At 40.3% G+C, this 21,791-nt stretch overlaps 1 protein-coding gene across 13 annotated transcripts in view; it reads left to right on the top strand.

Annotated features, from left to right (window-relative positions):
* The window catches only part of ZBTB20 (zinc finger and BTB domain containing 20), a 708,962-nt gene that overhangs the window by 638,154 nt on the left and 49,017 nt on the right, over positions 1-21,791 (top strand). The window lies entirely within an intron of this gene.

The raw sequence follows: 21,791 nt of genomic DNA, 5'->3' as shown, positions 1-21,791 counted from the left end.
ACAACAATTCTGAACTCTTCTCCATAAAGGAAACATGGTAACAAGCAAGGAGCTGGCGTATTCTTCTTTAGAATGACCAAGACATTTTTATTTTCCATAATAAAAAAGACTCCATTTACTCTGTCCACAAAGGCATAGATTATGAACTAGGAAAGGAGATTCTTAATTTTCTAGTAGTATTATTCTGGCAAAAAAATGTAAAACTCTGCAAAGAGGGCAAGAGGTAGATGGGTCTAGGAGATTCCATTCCCTACTTGCTTTCTTCATAAAAGTCTATAGACAAAAGGACAAGATCTCGGGTTGGGGTGCAGGAAAATTGTTCTGTTCCTGGCTGGGCCGAGACCACGCTCCAGATGTCACTAGAAAATGAAATAAGAAATAAGAACATCCAAGTCGTTACAGCCTGTGTAATTTGTACACAGTTGCTGCTTCTCTAGAGAAACCTGGGGTCAGAAGGGGCAACTGCGTTCTGTGGGCCATTGTAGTAGTAACATCCTTGGCCCTTCTTGCCTGGCAGTCTCTGGCCTAATAGTAATTACAGGAAGAATTGGAAAACAGCGTGGCACAGAGCCCACAGACATGTGCACACTTTCCCTACCTACCAGGAAGGTAGCCTGTTCCTGTGGAGAAGGGCCTGGAGCTCCTGCACGCAGACCTTCATCACCTGGCTTTCTGCCACACCTTATGGGGAAGATTACATAGAATGGCCATAGCCCAGAAGTCCCCTGTTGCAGCAAAATGAATGTTTTTCTGAGTAGAAGCAGCACTGGGCCTCACTTATTGTACTTGACTGTAAGCGTCCTCCCACCAGGCCTTGGCACGGAACGTGCACAGGGAACCAGACAAGCGAGGTGTCCAGGCAGCAAGCAGGGTGTGCGAGAGGGAGGAGAAGCCCGATCTCCAGCTGTTTAAAAAGTCATTTTCATTTTCCCATTAAGATGTGAAAGTCCTCTGTGCTCCAACCTGTTGTTTAAATTGATTATACTTTCCTCCAAATATATTCAAATTGTAGTTTGTCCTGATTTGAGCTTACAGTTAGAAGAAAATTGTTTTTAGGAAAGATTCACAGAAATCTGGCCGTTTGGAGATTGCTTAAGAGAAGACAGGAAAGAGATTTATTTTAAGCTGTTAAAATTTCTGGATGCTCTTCTTGCATTCAGGAGGATTTTTCCTTTACTTTCTTTGTTTTATTTATTTTGTTTTTACTTTCAAATGTCACTCTTACCATAGATCAATTTAAAAGCTTAATTTCTTTGAGGTAAATTATTCAGTTCTGTTTAGAACTAACAGATTTGGGGCATTTAAAAATAATGTCCTTGACTTTCGAGTCTCTTTAACTTCAGAAACACTCCAGCAGTGCTCGGTGCTCCAGGCTTTCGCAAGTGCCTGAATTTTCACAGCACCTTTTCATTTGTCATGTGTTTAGCAAAATTATTCTTAGTCATGCTTTAACGCCCATTTCCTGTCAGTCATTATAACTCTTCCCAGCTTACAGATGAGAAAACTGAGAAAATTGACGGCCAGATGCATGAATGACTTGCTCAGTAATTAACTCTTTCAGATACTGAGGATATCTGTGGCTTTGCTCTTGCTGTGAACAGCCTGAATTCTCTGTTCCAAGCCCAGAGACGGCATTCCTGGCTCTAAACAGGCATCTTGAAAATGTGCAACTATTCACATCAGTGACGGGGTTATAAAACATGATGTATAAACATCCCCACTAAAGAAAAGCTAGCTCTTGAGTATGAACTGGTAAGGGTGGAGAAGCCACAATGCTGTTGCATCTGAAGGGCACAGGCCAAATCGTAGAGCGAAGAGGATGAGTCTGACCCACTTAAATTCTCAGTGGACTATTTAACGGGCCGAACCACTTCAAATGTGGCCAAAGATCCCAGCAGTATTCAAAACAAGAAGGAATATGGTTGAGAAGTGCTGTCCGTTGTGAGACGATGAGGTTAGTGTTGCTACTGAGATGTGTGCTGCTTTGCAGCATGCGCACTAAAAATTTCCTTTTAGTACCATTCCCCCGTGACCTCATAGGCTTTCACCTCTGCACCATTTCTAAGAGTCCAATGCAGACAAACTCAGACAACAATAATGGAAGGAGTTGAGACGAGTTCTGAAATGGGTACAAAATCCCAAGGTGTTTGACAGGACAGTTACCCACTGGACAGGCTGAGGGGCCAAGTCCTCCCTTCAAGTGCTGAAGCAGGACTAAGCCAGGAAAGCAGACGAGGTGCTCCACGAGAAGCCTTCCCTGGCAAATATCAAAATGAGCATCACAGTCACATATACATGAGAGGCAACTTGGACTTGCATATTTCTTCCACGTCAGTTTTCCCAAAATAAGCCTCCCCTGGAAGGGAGTGGAGAAGTGACCCTTCCCCCTCGGACAGTCCTCCCCACTTTCGACTGTGGACTCACGGACTCTGTTGTCTCGCTTTTGTTTGAAGCTGCCACCCGTGGTTACTTACCTTCTCATGATTTGCACTGGTCTCATCAGACTGTCTTTATTTTTGTGTGTCCTTGCCAAGATGCACTTACGCATTAGCAGTTTTTATTTATTTTTAATTTAACCTTTACACATTACCAAACTGCTGTGTGGGTGGCTTTAACTTTAGCTCTGTAGGTAGCATGACTCTGCAGGGGCTGAGCCCTGGCGGGGAGGCCGGTGGGCTCATCCTTCTGCCTGCCTTGCCGTCCACCTTCACGGGCCTTCCCCTGCCCCCAGCCCTTTGCTTCACCCATCCGAGTCCCCAAGATTAAAATTTTTAGTACACTTGGTTCAGTTTGAACTTTTAAGCAATTTTTTAGAGAACAAAGCAAAGAGGATTTTTTATGGCAAACTCCATTAATGCCACGTTAAGGCTGACATTTTAATTACCCCAAAGTCAGGAAATGCAAAGTTCAGGTTCCCACAGCAACAGAAACTGTCCCTTAAGTGGCGGCATCAGAACAGATTCTTCCACCCCGATTACACAACACCAGGCCTGGGACATTGTTCTTATCCACATGGTGGAAAGGGGCACAGCTTCTGTCCTTTGTTTTTTCCTGTAACTACAGTTGAGGATATGGGTCGTTAGCTCCCTCCCCACACCATCTATATGTATGATCCGGGAACGGAAGGCGATTATGGCTCTGCGTGTGCACACGGACAGAATTAAAGTTGCTGTGGGAACATTAACTCTGATTTCCGGACTTCCGTGCCAGTCACATTTAAACCATAATGTTGTAATTTTTGGCATGTAATAAATGTGCATTTCATGTACACAGACAGAAAAAAGCATAAAATGTATTTTAAAGAGCAATTAATTACTAACTTTGTGATTAAAAAACATTTGGTGCATGTTCCTTCCCATTTTGCATCAGCTGCTGGTCTTAGCCAGGCCTAATAGATGACATACTGTTTCTCATCCTGTATCTCAGATGTACTTACTGTATGTTCCTGTTCTTTTAGATAATTAATTCTCTTAGTAAAGCTGTAGGGGGGAAACAAAATGGAAGGAATATGCAAGCATGTAAATAGGGTAAAGGATATTTTGAAGGAAATGATTCATTTCTTCAAATAAACCTCTTAGTCCCTGATGAAGAGCCAGAAATCTGCTAAGTGCAGGAAGACTATGGTTCCCGGCCACCTTAGAGCATCTGGTCCAGGGCCATAAGAACAACTTGAAAGCAGACTTCCCCTAGAATTCTGGGCATACCCAATGGGGGAGTGATTTTATTAATAACTTTTCAGAATTCAGGCTGAAAATAATATTTTACTCTATAACAATTTTTCGGTTTATCTTCAAGCTGGAAAAGAAAAAGCGCAGGGAATCAAGTAAGACACGGGTTTTGCCAGGGGAAAAAAAAATTTAGAGAGTAGTGTTTTGTCCTTCGTTTAGATTTGAATCTAGTTGACCTATTTGTGTTGGAGAAGGAAGTGTTTCAAAATAAGTGTTTGAACAAGATTGTGAGTGAAAGGAGTTGGTGGCAATACTCTAGGGTGCAGTGTTGAGAAATGCAAGTGCTTGAGCGTTTATTTGAAATTAAGTGAGATGGAATTTTTACTGAAAGGATGTGTAGTTTGAACTCTCAGGTAAAGCTTTAACATTTTAAGCTTTAAGGGGAACATGCTCAGGAAGAACCTGAACCTCTGTTCTTGCTGTTTACTCATTACCTCTCCCACGAGTATTTCTTTTGGTTCAGTTTGGTTGCATATGGTGTTTAACCTCTGAGAAAGACACTCCCGTTTTACAGGGCTTTCAGGGTTTTTACAGGATTTGCTTTCACTTGCGTTGTCTGTATGTGTGATTGCACGTCTGTGTGAGTGAGAACTGCTCACGCAAGTCTGAAGGTCTCTGGCAAATTTGACTGCGTGTTCAGGAATTTTCCAATCAGAAACCTGATTCAGTGTAAAACCTTCCAAAAACTTCCTGAGGCACCTGTTCGCATGCAAAGATTGGATTTCTGCTGGAGGTGTTCAGGAGGCGGTGTTTATAACTGAACATCTCTGTTTGGAGTGCCAAAGAATGAAAAACATTTTGGCCCCCAAAAACCTCCATAAATGTTCAAAATGTATAATCAAACAAAGGCTTCATTTGGATTCAAATCCATGTATCTCAGCAGATGTGACTAAACTCACTGGAATCCCACAGGAGCAGCTGAACTGGATTTTGGTATGTCTTGATAACTGAAAGAGTTATTCTTAGACTTTGGAAGGACAAAAATGGTCCATCTGTGAAGAACTGTAATAGAGACATGGCAAAAAAAAAAGCATCCTCTGAGTATATTTATGGAATTTAGGACAAGTTGGACAATCCTGGACACATTTTGGGGTCACGCTAATTTGCAGAAGAAAGATAGCCAAAATGAGGTGGAATGAGCAACCATAGATTGTTATTATCCTGTGACTTGCTATTAACTTCTAATCACTTCCATATCAGTTAAAGAGTAAGTAGAGCATCTTTGGTATAAATGCTCTCAGTGTCTCCAAATACCCTACATTCCTCTTTATTCTAATTCCTAAAAAGAATTGTATATTTACCTTTTCATTGCTAACAATTTAGACTGTTTTTCTGCTGTTTCATTAACCAAGTACGGTAAGCCTCCAGCCTGTTAAGTGTGCATTGATTTCTTTAAACATAGACTTTCCTTTTTTAAAAAGTTACTTTTTCTGAGTTAATTGATACATAATCTCTTTGGAATTATTTTCATTACCTTTGATAATCTCCTGTTTAGAGATTTCAGTGCTTAGCCAGCCTTTATACATTGTCAGCTAATTTATCTATTTTCTTAAATTTCTTAGAGTTTGCACTCAGTATATCTAGGGACACATTCACTTTGAAAATCACATTTCTTGAAGTTTCTGTCACAGTCTGCCTCCTTCTGTAACACCTGCCCTCTCCCTACCTCACTAATTCCATTGGGTATTTTCTCTGGTCACTTCATGCAGTAACTTCTGTCCGTCAGTCTCACCTCGGGCATTCATGCGTTCCGTCATTCAGTCATTCATCCGATGGATTGAGCCCCTGCTTCTGTGCCAAGTCTTCACCTAGGATCAGGGGTGAAAAGACAAACAAGACACCATCCCTCATTGTAGGAACTCACAGCATCCGCAAATGCTTTCCTAACCCTGCAGTCCTGTAAAGGAGGACACACAAATGCGGTGTTAAAAGTGTTCGGTGATGCACAGAAAACTACCAAGCTCCTGAGGAGGGAGCTGAAGCAGTGGGAGGGGCTTCACAGGGAATCACAGGGAATCACAGGGAAGGTGACTTTCAACCTGGATCATGAAGTAAATGTGTGTCAAGTAGAAGAGAAGGAAATAACATTCCAGGTGGAAGGAACAATAGCAAAACCATAGAGGCACAAACACAACATGGTGCACTCAGAAAATAGAACAGTTCCGTTACAATACCTTCTCATAGTTCATTTTAATCATGGGACAGTTTGTATTTAGGTAAAATTATCTGTCATTAAAATTCAGCTGCACTGAACTGTATGTCCCTTTTAGAGATCTTTGCTTTCTAAACGAATAATAAAGCAAGATCCCCACTTATTTTCTGATCGGCAGAAGTGCCCTTCATTCCACACAGTCAGTGGATGGAGGAAGTATCTACTGATAATTGATGGACAAATTTTAGAACAATTTTTCTTATTGGGAAAGACTCATTCTTGGACCCCGAGCGTCACCTGTGTCAAGCTGGACCTCTGTCACTGACTCATAGTCTCTGAGATTCTAGCGGCCTGTCCTCTTATGAAATCCTCTCAGGTCCCTTGGCAAACCTGGTCTCATGGCCCATTGCCTCGAGTTACACCATGCCACATTGCTTTCCCAGATACCACACGAAAGTGCTGATGATCGTCAACATGTAATTTTTGAGACTGACTCTGGATTTTCAGGGCTTCGTCCTGCAGTCTCATATCTCGCAGGAGTACATCTTTAATTCTTATCTACAGCTGCTAGTGACAGTTTCATATGTGCTTCCTCCGCTTGTGGCAAATTTCATTATATGAAATTAGTGTCCCTCCAAATCTGTCAGGGCTTCTCACATCTGACTTGAAAAAAAAATCACATACTACTGCCCTCAGAGATGGATCATTTAGGATCAATTGAGAACATGTGTGAGGATTCTAGGAATTCTCTGCTTTAAGGAAATTTTAAGTCAGACCCTCCCACCAGCCCCAACAGGAGCCGTGTAGTCAGACCCCTCATTACCTCAGCTTTCTCTGCTTTCCTTCTGCTTCTGCATCCTTTGTTCTGAGGATTGGGAGCAGTTAGCACTTTTTATCAGCACCAAAAGAGAGTACAGGTTGGCTGGTCTAAACCCACTATTGTACAAGTGAGGAGACCAAGGCCCAAAGAGTGCAGGTGTTGTACCAGGAGGTTTCCAGCAGAGTGGACCACCCCAAATAGAACCCTGCTAAGAACGGGTTTGTACTGCACTGCCTGTTACTGAGTCTGCTCCTCAGACAACTCATGTTTTCTGAATAACAAGGCAGTCAGGACTATTCACCTCATCAACTTACTGAATGCTTTCAATGTGTAAAACCAAGGCTAGACTGGAATGCTGTGCTCACACTGAGAGTCTCATAGAGAAGATAGGATGCATTCACAAATGACCACCCTGTAGGGTGGGTCAAGCTATGTCCCTTATACCTGGATGCACCAGAACACTGGTTTGCTCGTGTGGCCAGCGTGTGTGGAGTATGTCTTGTGTGCCTGGCACTACACTGAGTTCTGCTGGGTACAAGGCAAAGACGGAACCAAACAGACACTGCCACTGGGAATCTTAAAATTTAGTACATGTCTTCAAATCCCCATTATCTTAGATAAAAGTTAGAAAGTTAATAAAATACATTTAATACAGTTAACAGTAACATCCAGTCCAGTGTATCAGAGAAGATACCATTTGAGCTCTCTTGAAAGACGAATGGAGTTTCATGGCAAGTGAGGCATTCGAGGAAGGTAGAAGGATTTTGCATTCTGGTGCAGATCTGTGGAAGTGTTGAAGAAGGGATAGCCAGGATCAGGACTTTGCTGTGGGAAGGTGTAATTTAGCATCGAGTGTGTGGAGCATGCATGGATGTGGGAGAGGGTGGCTGGAGGGAGGAGAGAGCCCTGGAAGCCTTGGCAATAGTTCGTTCGAACTATTAGTAACCTGAAGGAGGCTGGTGACAAAGGGGTGGGGGGGGGGGTGGCGGGAATGAGGAAAAGCCAGATTCGTCAGACTATGGAAAAAGGTGGACAGCTTTGGGAGCTGACTGTTCAGTGAAAGAGGAGATCACCAAAGATAACACTGAGATAGCAAAAAGAGAAGGTGGAAAGGAAGTGTTTAGAGGCAAAGAATACAGTTTAGCCTTATATGATGCTGAGCATGAGATACCAGGAGAAGACCAATACCGTGTCACAAATAGATTTGAAATTAAGGCTAGCAAATACTTTGGCCAAGAGACCATACTTTAAGCCATGAATGTGGGAGTAAATTCAAAGATGGCTTTTGTTGACAGAAAAAAGAAAAATATAACCTTGGGGAATATTTACAATGATTGATAAAACAGAGGATGAAGTACCATTGAAGGAGGAGACGAAAAGGGCCTGAGACAGAGGAGGAAAACCAGGGTAGTGCAGAGAGACCATCAGGGAGGGGGAGGGTCCACAGTGCTGGGCGCCATGGGCACCAAGGATCGGTAGCTGCCTGGGACTGTCGAGAGAGCAGTCAGGTGCATCCCGAAACGCCATGAAGAGGGATTCAGGAGCAAATGGAGGATGAGTGGGAAAGCATCGATTATGAACTGCTTTTTAAAGAAGTTTAATGATTTAAAAAGAAATAATAAACAGGTAACACAAAAGCAGAGTAGTGGATATATTTATGATACAGGAATCCCAAGCCAATGTTAAGGGAGACTGCAGTTAAAGAGGTGAGGTGTGAGAATTGGGTCTCCCGATTCACAGGGCAATGGGAATGGTAAATATATGTAAATGAAACTTGAAGCCATTACCCAAACCCAACGAATCAGTAATTTTATTATATTATTTCTTCCTCTACTTCCTTCCAACATTGCTTTCTCTTTCTTTTAGCTTATAAGAACTAATGTTTTGAAAGAATTGTTGCATGTCTTTTTTGGATGACTTCCAAATATTCACCCTTCCTCTGTAATCTCTGAGCATTAGGCAGAGGACAGGCATCATATACTTTGAACATTTATATTTTCTAAAAATTTTCAAACAAGTTATCTTCAAGCATAATCTTTCTAACATGCCACATTCTGTGAACTTCTTTCCTGATAAGCCCAATTCAAGTAGCTCTGCGGTAATTAATAACAGACCTACATGACCTTCTCATGTACTGCTTCATTGTCACCAGACACCCTCAAGCTCATTATCTGCGGGATTTTTTAAACTTGTTTACTCACACTGTATTGCTTTTCTGATGGTCAAACACATCCCTAAGGCCACTGTCACCTGGACACACAAAATCTGAAATTTCTTCTACTTCAGAATGGCACTCTGGAACCAACTAAATCAAATGTTTCTTTACTCTGCTGTTAAATTACCTATAAAACTAATAAAAAAATGTTATCACTGTTGTGAGTTACATAAACAACCACATGGGAGAATTTTGAATATGAGTCTTTGTAATTTGACAAGGAAGAATGAGTTCCAAGTTGACGTCAAAGTGGACCTTGAGGAGTTCTTCCTGCCTTCTCCAACTCCCCAAAAGAATTTCCTCCTACTCATTTATTCTCAGTGGTTCCAGATAGGTTCGTGTGGTCAGTTTCATTTCAAGATTTCATGCAGTGTTATTCCAGGCTATGCATAATTTTTAAGAAAGCTTGGTGTAGCACTTAGAATACCACATGACAAATGTCAAGAAGTAGTAACTAAATTAACTTCATCATTTAGTTTTTTACTGTAATCATTTCCTTTCCTGTATAATCACTTATTGTCTTTTTGCCTTACATCTCAATTAGGTATTTTGATATAAGAGGGATAATGGAAGAAAAGTGTATATAAATTCAAGCTACAGAGCTTAATTCCATGGAAAATACACATGCAAATTCTGAACTGTAACCATTAGAAGTTACCCCAAGGGAAAAGAATGCATATCCTTTCCTCAGGGAAATTCTGTAGGTCTCTCCAGGCAGGCCTGGGTGCTTTTTTCCAATTTTAAGAAAACTCCCCAAAAGCTAGTCTTGCCATTTTATTCCTGACCTAAAAGTCCCAGAGGGATGGTTGGATCCTGGGCTCCCGGAGAAGCCGCACAGTCCTGGGTTAACATGCTGAGACACAAGCAGACTTCCTGTCCTTGGGCAGTGACACAGGCAGGGGCTTTCAGCAGGCGGTACCCCTCCCTCCAGAGGAGGCATTCTCAACCCGGATACCTTAAACTCCACTGGTCCTGTGACTGGGCCTCCCTCTAAGAGTCTATAAACTTCTTAAGATGTGCTCACACACATCCTCACTTATGTGTGTGCTGTTCTGGGACACGAGTGAAGAAACTTTCATTAGATCAGGGCCAGGAAACTATATAAAAGTAAAAGGAGCCGCTTCGCCGGGATATCCCAGTTCAGAATCTGCATCTTCAAGCCTGGCCCCCATGAGTAAACTAAGAACCAAGGAGGAGAAGTCAGATGTGAACCTCCAAAGGCAGACTGACTCCTGAAGCTCTCTCTTTCAGGTCCCCTCAGTGTGCTGCAGGTCAGGGGCAGGTTTGCTAACAGACTTCTAAAGCTATTTCTGAAACATGTTGATAATGGACTAATTTGCACCATAGTTTGCTCAGAAAATGTTTTTTCACCCCCATGGTCTAGTTGTGTGCTCTTTTTAATGTGAACTTTAGCCTGTGAATACATTTACATGCCTTTACTTAACCTCCCTATGTTTCCATTTCCTCATATGCATAATGAGAATGAAAATAGTATCTGTCTTACTGGGTTATTCTAAGAATTAGACGGAATGCTGTATGTAAAGCCCCTAAAACAGTGCCAGACAGGCAGCCAGCACTCAGTGAATTTGTGCACTAGCTATAGTGTTTTAAATTATTAAGTAAAAATGTACTAAAATTGATGCAACATAAAGGAAGGTTGTGGCAGGTGCCTGTCCTTCCCCCTGAGAGTGACAGAGACAAAAGCTCTGGGTCAGTGGGAGGAGAGCTTGCAGGTGACTCTCCCTCCTCCCTTCAAGGACAGGCCATTCCCTCTTCTTGCCCCTTCTTGGAGTCGGACCTGGGTAGACTGGGAAGCCCCTCCCTTATCTTTTTACCTTCTTTTATTCCCCCACTTGTCTTGTTCTCTAAACTTGGATGCGGACTACTATTCACTAAGCATCTACTCTGTGTAAAATACACTACACTGTTCTTATAAACTACCCCATTTTATAGATAAGGAAACCATGACACAGAGAAGTTAAAAAACTTTCTGAATGTTTTGTTCTCGGTATAAGGAAGGTTTAAAGTATTATTTATATTATACTAACCTATTAAGTTCCTTCATGTCCTGAAGTGCATTGTAATCCATGGGATGTTTTAATGAGATAGAGAATGCATTCATGTCTGTCTTATCTCAGAATATATTGCAGAGCCTGCATGTGCCCCCACTGTGCACCCTTAGGTGTCCTCCAGGTGTGGCCACCTGTCAGCCCTCACACCTGCAGAGGCCAAAACATCTGGTCCTTAAAGTGGGTACGTGGCTGTGCTGACACATCACAGAGCCTTTTCCAAAGAGGTACAAGGGGGAAACCCCCAAAACCATTTATTTATAAAAATTGTATATTTATTCTTACATGTTTAAATTTCAGTCACCTTCAAAGTACTCTGCATTTGATGCAATACACCTATTGAGACATTTTTTCCACTGCTCAAAAGAGTTTTTGAACTCATTGATTTTGATGCCTTTTAGTGCTTCCGCTGTTTTTTGTTTCACCTCTCCCACATCAGCGAAATGTTTCCCTTTGAGGACTTTTTTCATCCAGGGAAATAAAAAAAAAATACTGCTCAGGGTAGATGGGAGGATGGGGCACAGGGATATGCCGTTTTTGGTCAAAAACTGCTGAACACTCAGTGCAGTGTGGACGGGTACGCTTTTAAATCACCCATCATGAAATGGGCAAATGCATTGAAAGTTTTCCAAAAAAAGATTCACTGAGGCTGAATGCAGCCTCTCACAACAATGCCAGCTGGTACACTGATACAGATGGGTTCCCAGTGGGGGAAGTCTATAGTACAAGGAGCCTGTCATGCAGAAGATAATTCCAGTTTGGGGGAGGTCTCCAAATACATCTTTTATCTTTTTGAAAGACAGTCTTCCTGATGGCCTCAGAGTATTTTGAAATAATTCAAAATAGAGGTAAAGGTAGGAGAGTAAATGTGTTTCACTGCAGAGGATTGCTCTTAATCACCCAGCTCAGTTACCTTCTTCCATTCAGAAACAGTTTGTAATAGTTGAAGAAATTATATTATCTTAAGATATTCACTAAGACGTGTTGGCTCATTGCAGCTAGTAAGCCTTTCCTGTCCACGGTGCCCACATAGTATTTGGTAATGCGTGGAGATGATGTCAGACATTTGCTTCTCTTAACTCCTGAGTGCTTTTGCTGCTGAATATAGAATTCCAGAGACACATGGGTATGAAACTTGAAACAAGTCTCTTAGTAATAGCTGCAGGTCAAATGCTCAGCTAGATTGTATGCAAGTCTGTATGAATCCCAAGTCAGAGCTTTAAAATAATAACTTACTGAGTCATGATTTCTGCATCTCATATGCAGTATTCCTTAAATCATATGTTGATGGCTAATCAGCAGAAGCCAAAGACGCAAATTAGATGGTACAATATTTACAGAGAAAATATATTTGTCTCTTGAAAAACAAAGATCCTCAATCCTCAGATCCTCAGGGTTACAGTCCCACCAAAAAAAAAAAAAAAAGTAGCAGTTGCAATCTGAACTCTCAACAGTGTAACCAAGAAAGGACTAGCAGTCCTCTGCTATAACAGTAGAAAGAGAGCTTTGAGACAGAACTTCTTGGTTAAAGGAGTTGAGACCTTCAAGAAATATGTTTGAAAGGATTCAGAAGAAATACTAGGTAAGATGAATTATTCCTGTTTCTCAAATAACATTCTAGCAGTTAGATTTTTAAATGCTTATTTTGGCCAGGCGGAGGAATGTGTGAGGGCAGGAATCCAGTCTGTCTTGTTCACTGCTGGATCCTTAGCAGAGTGCTAAGACATACTAGGTGCTCAGCAAAAATTTGTTGAATGAATGAACAAGGTGGGGAGAAAAAGTAAGAGTATAGTGCACTTGTGAGCATTTCACCCATTTGTAAAAGTAAAGGCACTGATTTTTTTCACCTGATTTTTTTTTCATTCAGCACACTTACAAAACCAAGTGTATCCTAGATGCCCTCTGGTTTTCATGTTGGGAGAACAGAATCACTTCTGTTCAATATAGGCTGCTCCATGTTTTGATTCTAATAGCAATATGGCAGGGTTAAGGTCAACTTTGTAGTATAATCTGGTGCCTGTTTTTGATAGATATCATGAAAATAGATAAATTTTCAAGATGCTCAAACAGATGATTAGACAAAAGCTCCGGCAAAACTTGAAACAACAAAAAGGCAAGGTTTTCCCACTCCCACCTACCGTGACTGTACCATCCTGCACAGTTTTCTGCAACCCCATAGCCTCCTCCTGGTTTCATCCTTTTCCCAGCTCTCATCTTTGTCTAGGGAATATGGCATGTGACTGCCGGGCTAGCAAAGAGACAGTTCTTGCAAAATCCACCCCCCCCCCACACACACACAGGGCTTTTAAGCTTCTCTCATGAGAATGGCATGGTCCGACCAGCAGCAGGCAGAGCTGGTCCAGGGAAACAAGAGCTTGGCAAAGAGTCATTGTGCCCTCCTGCTGGAAGGGCCCTAAGAGGGCTCTTCACGCCCACCCTCATTCAGCTGACTGGACAGTAGAGGGATATGTAGGGAAACAAATTCCTGGCTGAATGAATAGTGGATTAAATGAATGAGAGATGAGTTCACTCCTCCAGAAGTCTCTGCCATCCTACTTGAATAGGATGGAAATAGGATTGAATAGAAAGCTAACTTTGAAGCCACTCTGTTCTCCACGGCATGATTTTGTATATACTCAGCATTGGAATATGGTCACCATCTGCTGCCAGCGCATAGGACTAAGGAAGTATTGGGGTAGATGGGAAGAGGCCGGGAGGGAAGAAAAGAGACACTTAAAACGAGCTAATGATCTCCTTTGTGTTGGAGTCTAGATTTCAGAACATCAGTCTTGTACTTGAAGAACAAAAACACCAGTGTGTCTTAGACCACACGAGGCGCCGACACATCAGATAAGACCTGCACCATGAGGTATTTAGCCATCGAATCTCAAGAAGTTCTAAAAGTGAAATTAAAGGAGCAAACTGAGGAAGCTGAAAGGTGAAAAGGCTTAAGGGAAAACACAACCAGGAGAGCTCAGCAGATTGTGTCTTCAGGGTTACAGTAGTTCAAAAATGAATCTACTAATTAAAGAGTCAAAAATGCTATATAAACCCCAGAAATTTAAGGATCTGTGGAAGAAATCAGACACTTCTCCATACACTCCGAGTGCAGTGGAACCTCAGGGTTCAGTAGAACCCTCAGGGTGAAAGTGACCAGGCTGTTGTGCGTTGTTGCAGATTTGAACATTTAATTAAGAGTTACAGACAGTTGTGCCAGAGGCACAACAAAGCTAGTAAGACCAGAGAACATCTCTGAAAGGCAGTGAATAACTCACAGAGATCTTCCTAGAGTTTCCCTAATATTATTTGTATAAATTGTTGGTTACAGCACAGAATCATATCAATAATTTGTATACTGAAATGACATGCCGGAGAATACTAATTAAGCTGGGGATATACACTAGTGAAAAAATTATTACAGTAAAGTTAACTTTGCTTTTGGAAAAGGTTAGCTAATAAGCTTGACATTTGAAAGCAAGTATTATATATTCAGTGGTGGTTCTGTATCTCAAGTTAGAGAAAATTACAAGGTGGGGAGATAGAAACCCTTTGGCTGCACAAGGAAAGAATCTCTTCAGATATGTGTGTAATAGAAATGTTGAAGCATTGGCAATCCTAGGCATGCAAAACTCACTTTAGGGAGCACAAAGTGATTGCTCAGCAATGGATCACACTTGGCACTTGGAGTGCTCAATCAGTAAATACGTGTTAGCTGTGTGGGCCTGTCCTTGACTCCTCTCTGCCATGAGAGACACGTCACGACTGTGGCTCGACCACAGTTGGAATAGTAGCAGTATCTTCCATCCATCCCGTGTATGGGCGCCCTTCCTGGCAACCCTTTGTGCCTCCATATTCTTGTTTTATTTGTCCTACAGCATCTCTGTGAAGCACAAGCATCTTTATTTTATAGGCAAGATAACTGGTCCATGCAGGAATGACTCAGTTCTTTACCTTTAAATTTGAAATGATTGATAATCATCATATGACTCAGCTGCTTGGTACTGTTGTTCACATTATTTTAGGTTTTCCAGGTAAAAGACATATTTTATCTTTCTCATTATTATTTTAATTGGCTTTCAGAGAAGTTGAGATAAAAACAGAATCTAACAAATATCCCATGGTGATATGTGGTGTTCTCTTTTTTTTTTTCAAGAATAAATTAAGACCTTCTCTGTTGCTCCCTCCTGGCCCTCTCAGTAGATAGTCCAAGTCCCATGCCAATTTTCAAATGAGTAAGGGCTCACTGGAATAGCTGGATCACAGTCCCCTCTATTGAGAAAATAGCCTTGTAAATTCATGTCTGGAACCTGTAGAAGTTACTTTTGGTTATAAAACTTAACAGTTTGACCTGAAAGTTTTTTAACAGTATAATATGTGACCTGGTTGTGAGTTCAGCAATAAATTTATACCAGGCATGTGAAAGGCCATAAAGAAAACTAGTGTCTTTTTTCTCTCTGGTGACCTACACTAAACATTGCATATTTACTTTGTAAATGAGGACACCCAGTGGCCACCAAGTGAAAATATTCTAAACAATCCCTGACATTGTTTAGACAAATATAAATACCCATTATCAAAGCTGATTGATAGAGATCTCTGTAACATCTGTTCCCAAGCAGTTTGGCTTCTCTAAGGCAGGCAGGAGTGGTGGGCGCCTAGCCTGATCATTTTTATATCATATCACAGATTGTGTTTTTCTCTCCCAGCGCTGGTTACAAGGTACGGCTCAACTTTGAGTTCCACTGAATTCTCAGCTGACAGAAGGACCCAAGAGGTGCCCCTTGGGGGAAATGGAATGAGGAAGATGGGGATAGTATGGTGTGTGTCAAAAATTATACATGAATGAGCACAGTTTGTGGGAAAGTCAGAGAACACATAAGAAACCAACTGCCTTAGACTTTAAATCTGTACTGAAAATAGAACCGTGGCTGTTCCCCAATGAGAGAGGGTAGCGTAACCAAGGACAGGAGAGCATCACACAGAATTTCAGGGATGGAAAGACCCCCTGGGCCTACAACACACACGGACACACCTCACAGAAATGGCACCATGCATGTGCCACTTATTGTCAGCATGTTCATTAAGGGCATTAGAGAGCTGACTCAACAAATACTCAGATAGGAACCCCTCAGAGTAAAGACATGTGCGGGCAGTGTGGAAGATCATTAATTTGTAGTTAGAGTTAGAGTTATAACAGTGCAAGGTACTAGCCTTCTTAGAGTCTTTTCATAGAGATAAGACAGGCACAAGGACAAGAAAATGAAGAGAAACCATCGATAATATACTATTGAGGACTAAATGTGCTGCACATGTAAAAAGTTCAGATTTCTTCTTCAAAATTCAGGTGCAAGAAACATAGCTTTAAAGTCTAAAGCAAATTAAATCCAGGGCCACTAAATTAGCAAGAAATTCAGTGATATTCCAAGGTCTCCCTTTCCCTCCTCAGACCTGTACAAGACACATGAAGTTTAGGGCAGGGTCAGCCCCTTAGTCCATGGTGTTTCCATCGTTGACATCACTTGTCCACCGACAAAGCCACTGCTGAGCCTTGTCCGTCTGACTGCCTAAAACTACTACATTAGCTGGGTTTACAGATGTCCTTCGTGGCGGTTCTCAAGCATGGGCCCAGCCCCAAGGTCATCACTGTTAATCTCAAGACAGCAGCCTTTTTATTTGAGCCTCTAAAATCGTGACAAGCAATTACCCCAACTGGAGTAATGTGCAAGCAGAGACCTCAGACCTTGTCACCGTCCCCATTTGAGGGGAAATTGTTTTTCTCCTTCTCAGGCCACCTCAATCTAACTCCAAAGCATCCTCCTGCCCCTCCTCACCCCAGAAAGGGCCCAGCATAATTCTCCCTAGAGAAGGTGGATTCCAAACAAAGCTCTTTGTCTTAAGGCTTCATTTTTAAGGCTTAACAAATGATTCTGGCTCCGAAGCCCCAATTCCCTGGGGCAGGGGAGCCCGGACCTATGTAAAGGCTTGGCCTTTCCTAATTGCCTGTGAAAGTTTACTAATTCAGTGGGTAAAAAACTGCTTCAGTTTATTACCTCACCAAGCAGTGGGTGAAAAACAGAACTTAAAATGGACTCTAGTTATCAAAAAAGTCTCCATAGAGAAGGAAGAACTTTGAATAGGGTTCTCAAGTGGCACATAAGATTTGGAAAGGAGAGAAAGCACAATAATTTCAGAACAGGACAAATTCAGCAGGAGAAGGAAAAATGGGTGCAGTACAGGCAAGGATGGCAAAATGTCCAGCTTCTCGGATTAGCACAGAAATTTTACTTGAGTGAAGAGGGAATAATTAGATTCTTACCTGTAGCTACAGAAGACTCTTACAGCTTAATATCTTTTTTCCTATAACATATAAATAATAAAAATATATACAGAATATAAAAATAAAATACCTTACTCCTTAGTAGAGTAATTACAACGTCTGCCTTCCCCTTCACTTACTTACCAGTGCCTTCCAAGGTTTTAAGTTCTGACAACACTTACTTAGGATCTTCTTCATCCAGCATGAGCCAAAAAGGAACTTACACCTTATGTTTTCTTAAGGAAGTCCTGTGCCTGCTTCTATAGTGGATCGCCCCAGGTGGGCTGTTGAGATGTAGTTCCAGCTACTTTCTTAAACTGACCACATAAATCACCACTGCGCTTCCCTCTTAACTAGTCATCCAGCAAAACAGTTACCCCTTTCCTTGTTGTTGTTGTTGTTGTTGCTTTAAGATAGAAATCCTTCATTCCTGAGTAAAACAATCTAGCATGCCTTCCCTAGAGAAATAGTGTAGCCCCTCCTATACTAACAAACAGCTTTGCTTGAAAACCAGTTCGTCAAGGAGCGTGTATCAAGGACCCATGGACAAAGCTGAATGGGGGGTAGGATTGAGGGAGGAAGGTGGGGATGGGTGGGGCAGGGAAGAGTGGTGGGGGGAAGTGGAGACAAGTGTACTTGAACAACAATTTAAAAAATGGAAAAAAAAAGAAAACCAGTTGTCACGTCGGAAACAACTTACTATTTCTAGGAAGACACAGGCAAAAGCGATTTCAGTCCTGTGCAGCAGCAGAGGACAAAAGGAAGTTCTGTGAATTGAGGAGGTCTGATTATTTCAGTCAGGCTTTTTCTAAATGACACTATAGGGTTCCATTTTCTCACTCAATGAAGTTCAATTAAATCAAAAATTTATTTCTTGCCTAACTATACTTTACTACCAATTAATGATATTTTCAAAAAAAAAAAAAAAAAGAATGCCATTTCTGGGAGTTATGCTTGATGTTCAAACTCACTAGAGTTAAAAATTTATTTTTCCTTTAAAATATGTGTATGATGATGTAGAGATAAAAAGAATAACAGATTAGTAAGAAAATGCTGGTTTTCATATATACACATTGAATTAATAATTTCTTTTCTAGCAAAATAAAGGACAGAATTTATTAATTGTACATTTGGATATATGGATCCTTCTTTAAGGCCTATGCAAAGCCAAGTTCATACTGCGTACTTTGTGAATTTAAGTAGATTCTTTTGTTCACTTTTCTATCCCACCCACAGATGTAGCATCTCTGTGTTTTTGTTCCCCAGATTTAGTGAACAAAGGAAAAGGTTACAATAGGGCAGCAGCTAAATTTGTAAGGAAAGAGCTTTAGAAAAAAATATTCAAACTCCTAAAATGTGTCTCAAAAGGTTTACAATATAAGAGGATTTAAAGGCATCACCCTCAGATTTCATTGACTTCCCTCCTTGGTCCCAGCAGGTCCTCCCTCCTCAAGCAGCCATTTCATCTCAGCTTTAGAATGAGAGCCTAGGTGGCGCTCAGAACGTCGTCTGGAATCGTAGCTGTCCAACACCTTTGTTCACAGAGTTAGAACTTAGCTTTCACAAGAGAGTAGAGAAGGTGTTTGAACTTCCAGTGTTTTATTCCACTGGAATCAGACGCTCAAAGTATAGAAATTCATAAAGCATGTAGCTTGATAATACCCAAAATTGAGTATTTAGAATTGGTTCCATAAAGCCGATAGTCAATTACTTGCCATTTGTTTTACTGTATTCTCATCTCATAACTAAAAATTAATGCCAAAAATTTTTTCAATTCATTAGTAAATATGTATAAAAATACTCTTATTTTTCTTTCCCATCATTTTTTAAAATTTGTGTTTTTCTAATTACAGTTGGCCATTAATAGTGTTTTATATTAGTTTCAGGGGTACAGCATAGTGGTTAGACATTTATATAATTTTGAAGTGATTCCCCCCTATAAATCTAATGCCCACCTGGCACCACACATAGTTATTACAATGTTATTAACTCTCTCTCTCTCTCTATACATAGAGAGAGAGAGTTAATAACATTGAATTACATTGATTTACATTTACATTCAATGTAATTCAATGTAATGAATTTAATGAATTACATTGAATAACTCTCTCTCTATGTATATAGAGAGAGTTAATAACATTGACTCTATAGAATATATTTATATTCCCTATGCTGTACATTATATCCCCATGACTATTTCATGACTACCAATTGTAATTCTTATTCTCTTCAGTTTTTTCACCCATCCATTCCTCCCACCTCCCACATGGCAGCCATCAGTTTGTTCTATCTCTAAGTTTATTTCTGTTTTATTTATTGTTTTGTATTGTTCTTCAGGTTCCTTTAGATTCCACATGTAAGTGAAATCATATGGTATTTGTCTTTCTCTGTACAGCTCATTTCACTTAGCATAATATGTAATATCCTTTAGGTCTGTCCATGTTTCACAAATGGTAAGATTTTATTATTATTTTTATGGCCAAGTAATATTCCACCGTATGTAGGTACCACTTCTTTAACCAGTTGTGTGTTGGTGGACACTTGGGTTTCTTCATATCTTGGCTATGGTAACTAATGCTGCAGTGAACATAGGGGTGCCTGTATTTTTTTAATTAGGGTTTTGGATTTCTTCTGATAAATACCCAGAATTGGAATTGCTGGGTCATAAGGTAGTTCTATTTTTAATTTTTTGAGGCTGAACCAATTTGCAATCTCACCAACAGTGCACTAGGGTTCCCTTTGCACCACACCCTCACCAGCACGTGTTTGTAGATTTACTGATGATGGCCATTCTGACAAGTGTGAGGTGATATCTCGTTGTGGTTTTAATTTGCATCTCTCTGATGATTAGTGACATTGAACATCTTTCCATATGTCCATTGTCCATGTGTATGTTCTCTTTGGAGAAATGTCTGTTCAGGTCTTCTGCCCACTTTTTAATTGGATTTTTTTTGTTTCTTTGTTTTTATGTTGTATGAATTTTTTATAAATTTTGGATATTAACCTCTAATCAGATGTATCATTGTTTCATATCTTCTCCCAAACTGTAGTTTGTCTTTTCATTTTGTTCATGGTTTCCTTTGCTGAGTGAAAACTTTTTGTTTGATGTAGTACCATTTGTTTGGTTTTTTTCTTCTGTTTCCCTTGCCCCAGGAGATGTATCAGCAAAATCATTACTCAGAGTGATGTCAGACATTTTACTGCCTATGTTTTCTTCTAGGAGTGTTATGGTTTGGGGGTCTTACATTTAAGTCTTTAATCCATTTTGAGTTTATTCTTTTTATATTGTATAAGAAGATGGTCTAGTCATTTTTTGCATGTATCTGTCCAATTTTTCCAACACTATTTATTGAACAGACTATTTGTATCCCATCATGTTCTTTCCTCCATTGTCACAGATAAATGAGCATTTAGGCATGGGTTTATTTGGGGGCTCTCTATTTGTTCCATGATCTATGTGTCTGTCTGTACGCCAGTACAGTTTAGTTTGAGATCAGGTAATATGATACCTTAAACTTTGTTCTTCTTTCTCAAGATTGCTTTGGCTATTCAGGGTCTTTTGTGGTTCCATATGAATTTTAGGGTTATTTGTTCTAGTTCCATGAGTTTGGTTAAAGGTCAGTCTTGTTATCATTTATCTTTTCAAAGAGCCAGTTCTTGGTTTTATTGATATTTTGTATTGTTTTTTCAATCTGTTTTGTTTATTTCTGCTCTGATTTTTACTTCTGCTCACTTTGGGCTTAGTGCTTCTAATTCCTTTAATTGTAAAGTTAGATGGTTTATTGGAGGATTTTCTTGTTTCTTGAAATAGGCTTACAAGTGCTATGGATTTTCCTCTTAGGACTGTTGTAGCTGTGTTCCATAGGTGTTTGGGTTTTTGTATTTTTATTTCATGTTTCTTAAGGTATCTTTGATTTCTTTCTTGATCTCATTGTTAACCCCTTCATTGTTTAGTAGCATGATATTTAGCCTCCATGTGTTTGTGTGTTTTTCAGTTTTTTTTTTCTTGTGGCTGATTTCTAGTTTCCTTCCATTATGGTCAAAGAAGATACTTGATATGATTTGTCTTCCTTAATCTATGGGGACTTGTTTTGTGTCCTAATGTGGTCTGTCCTGGAAAATGATCCATGTGTGCTTGAAAAGAATGTATATTCTGCTGCTTTGTGAAATGTTCTAAATATACCAATTAAATCTATCTGGTCTAAAACATTATTTAAGGCCTCTGTTTTCTTTTTGATCTGTCTGGATGATGCATCCATTGATGCCAATGGGCTGTTAAAGTCCCGTACTTCAACTCTGCTACTATCCCTCTCTCCCTTTGTGTTCATCAATATTTGCTTTATTTATTTAGGTGCCCTTATATTGGGTGCATAAACATTTAGCAGGGTTATATAGCCTTTTGCTGGATTAATTCCTTTTTCATTATCTTATATTCTTTGTCTCTTGTTATAATCATTGTTTTAGTCTACTTTGTTTGATATAAGTATTGCT

Source organism: Phyllostomus discolor, chromosome 2 (assembly GCF_004126475.2).
Source record: "Phyllostomus discolor isolate MPI-MPIP mPhyDis1 chromosome 2, mPhyDis1.pri.v3, whole genome shotgun sequence".
NCBI lineage: Eukaryota > Metazoa > Chordata > Mammalia > Chiroptera > Phyllostomidae > Phyllostomus > Phyllostomus discolor.
This window is presented reverse-complemented; position numbering and strand designations above follow the sequence as displayed.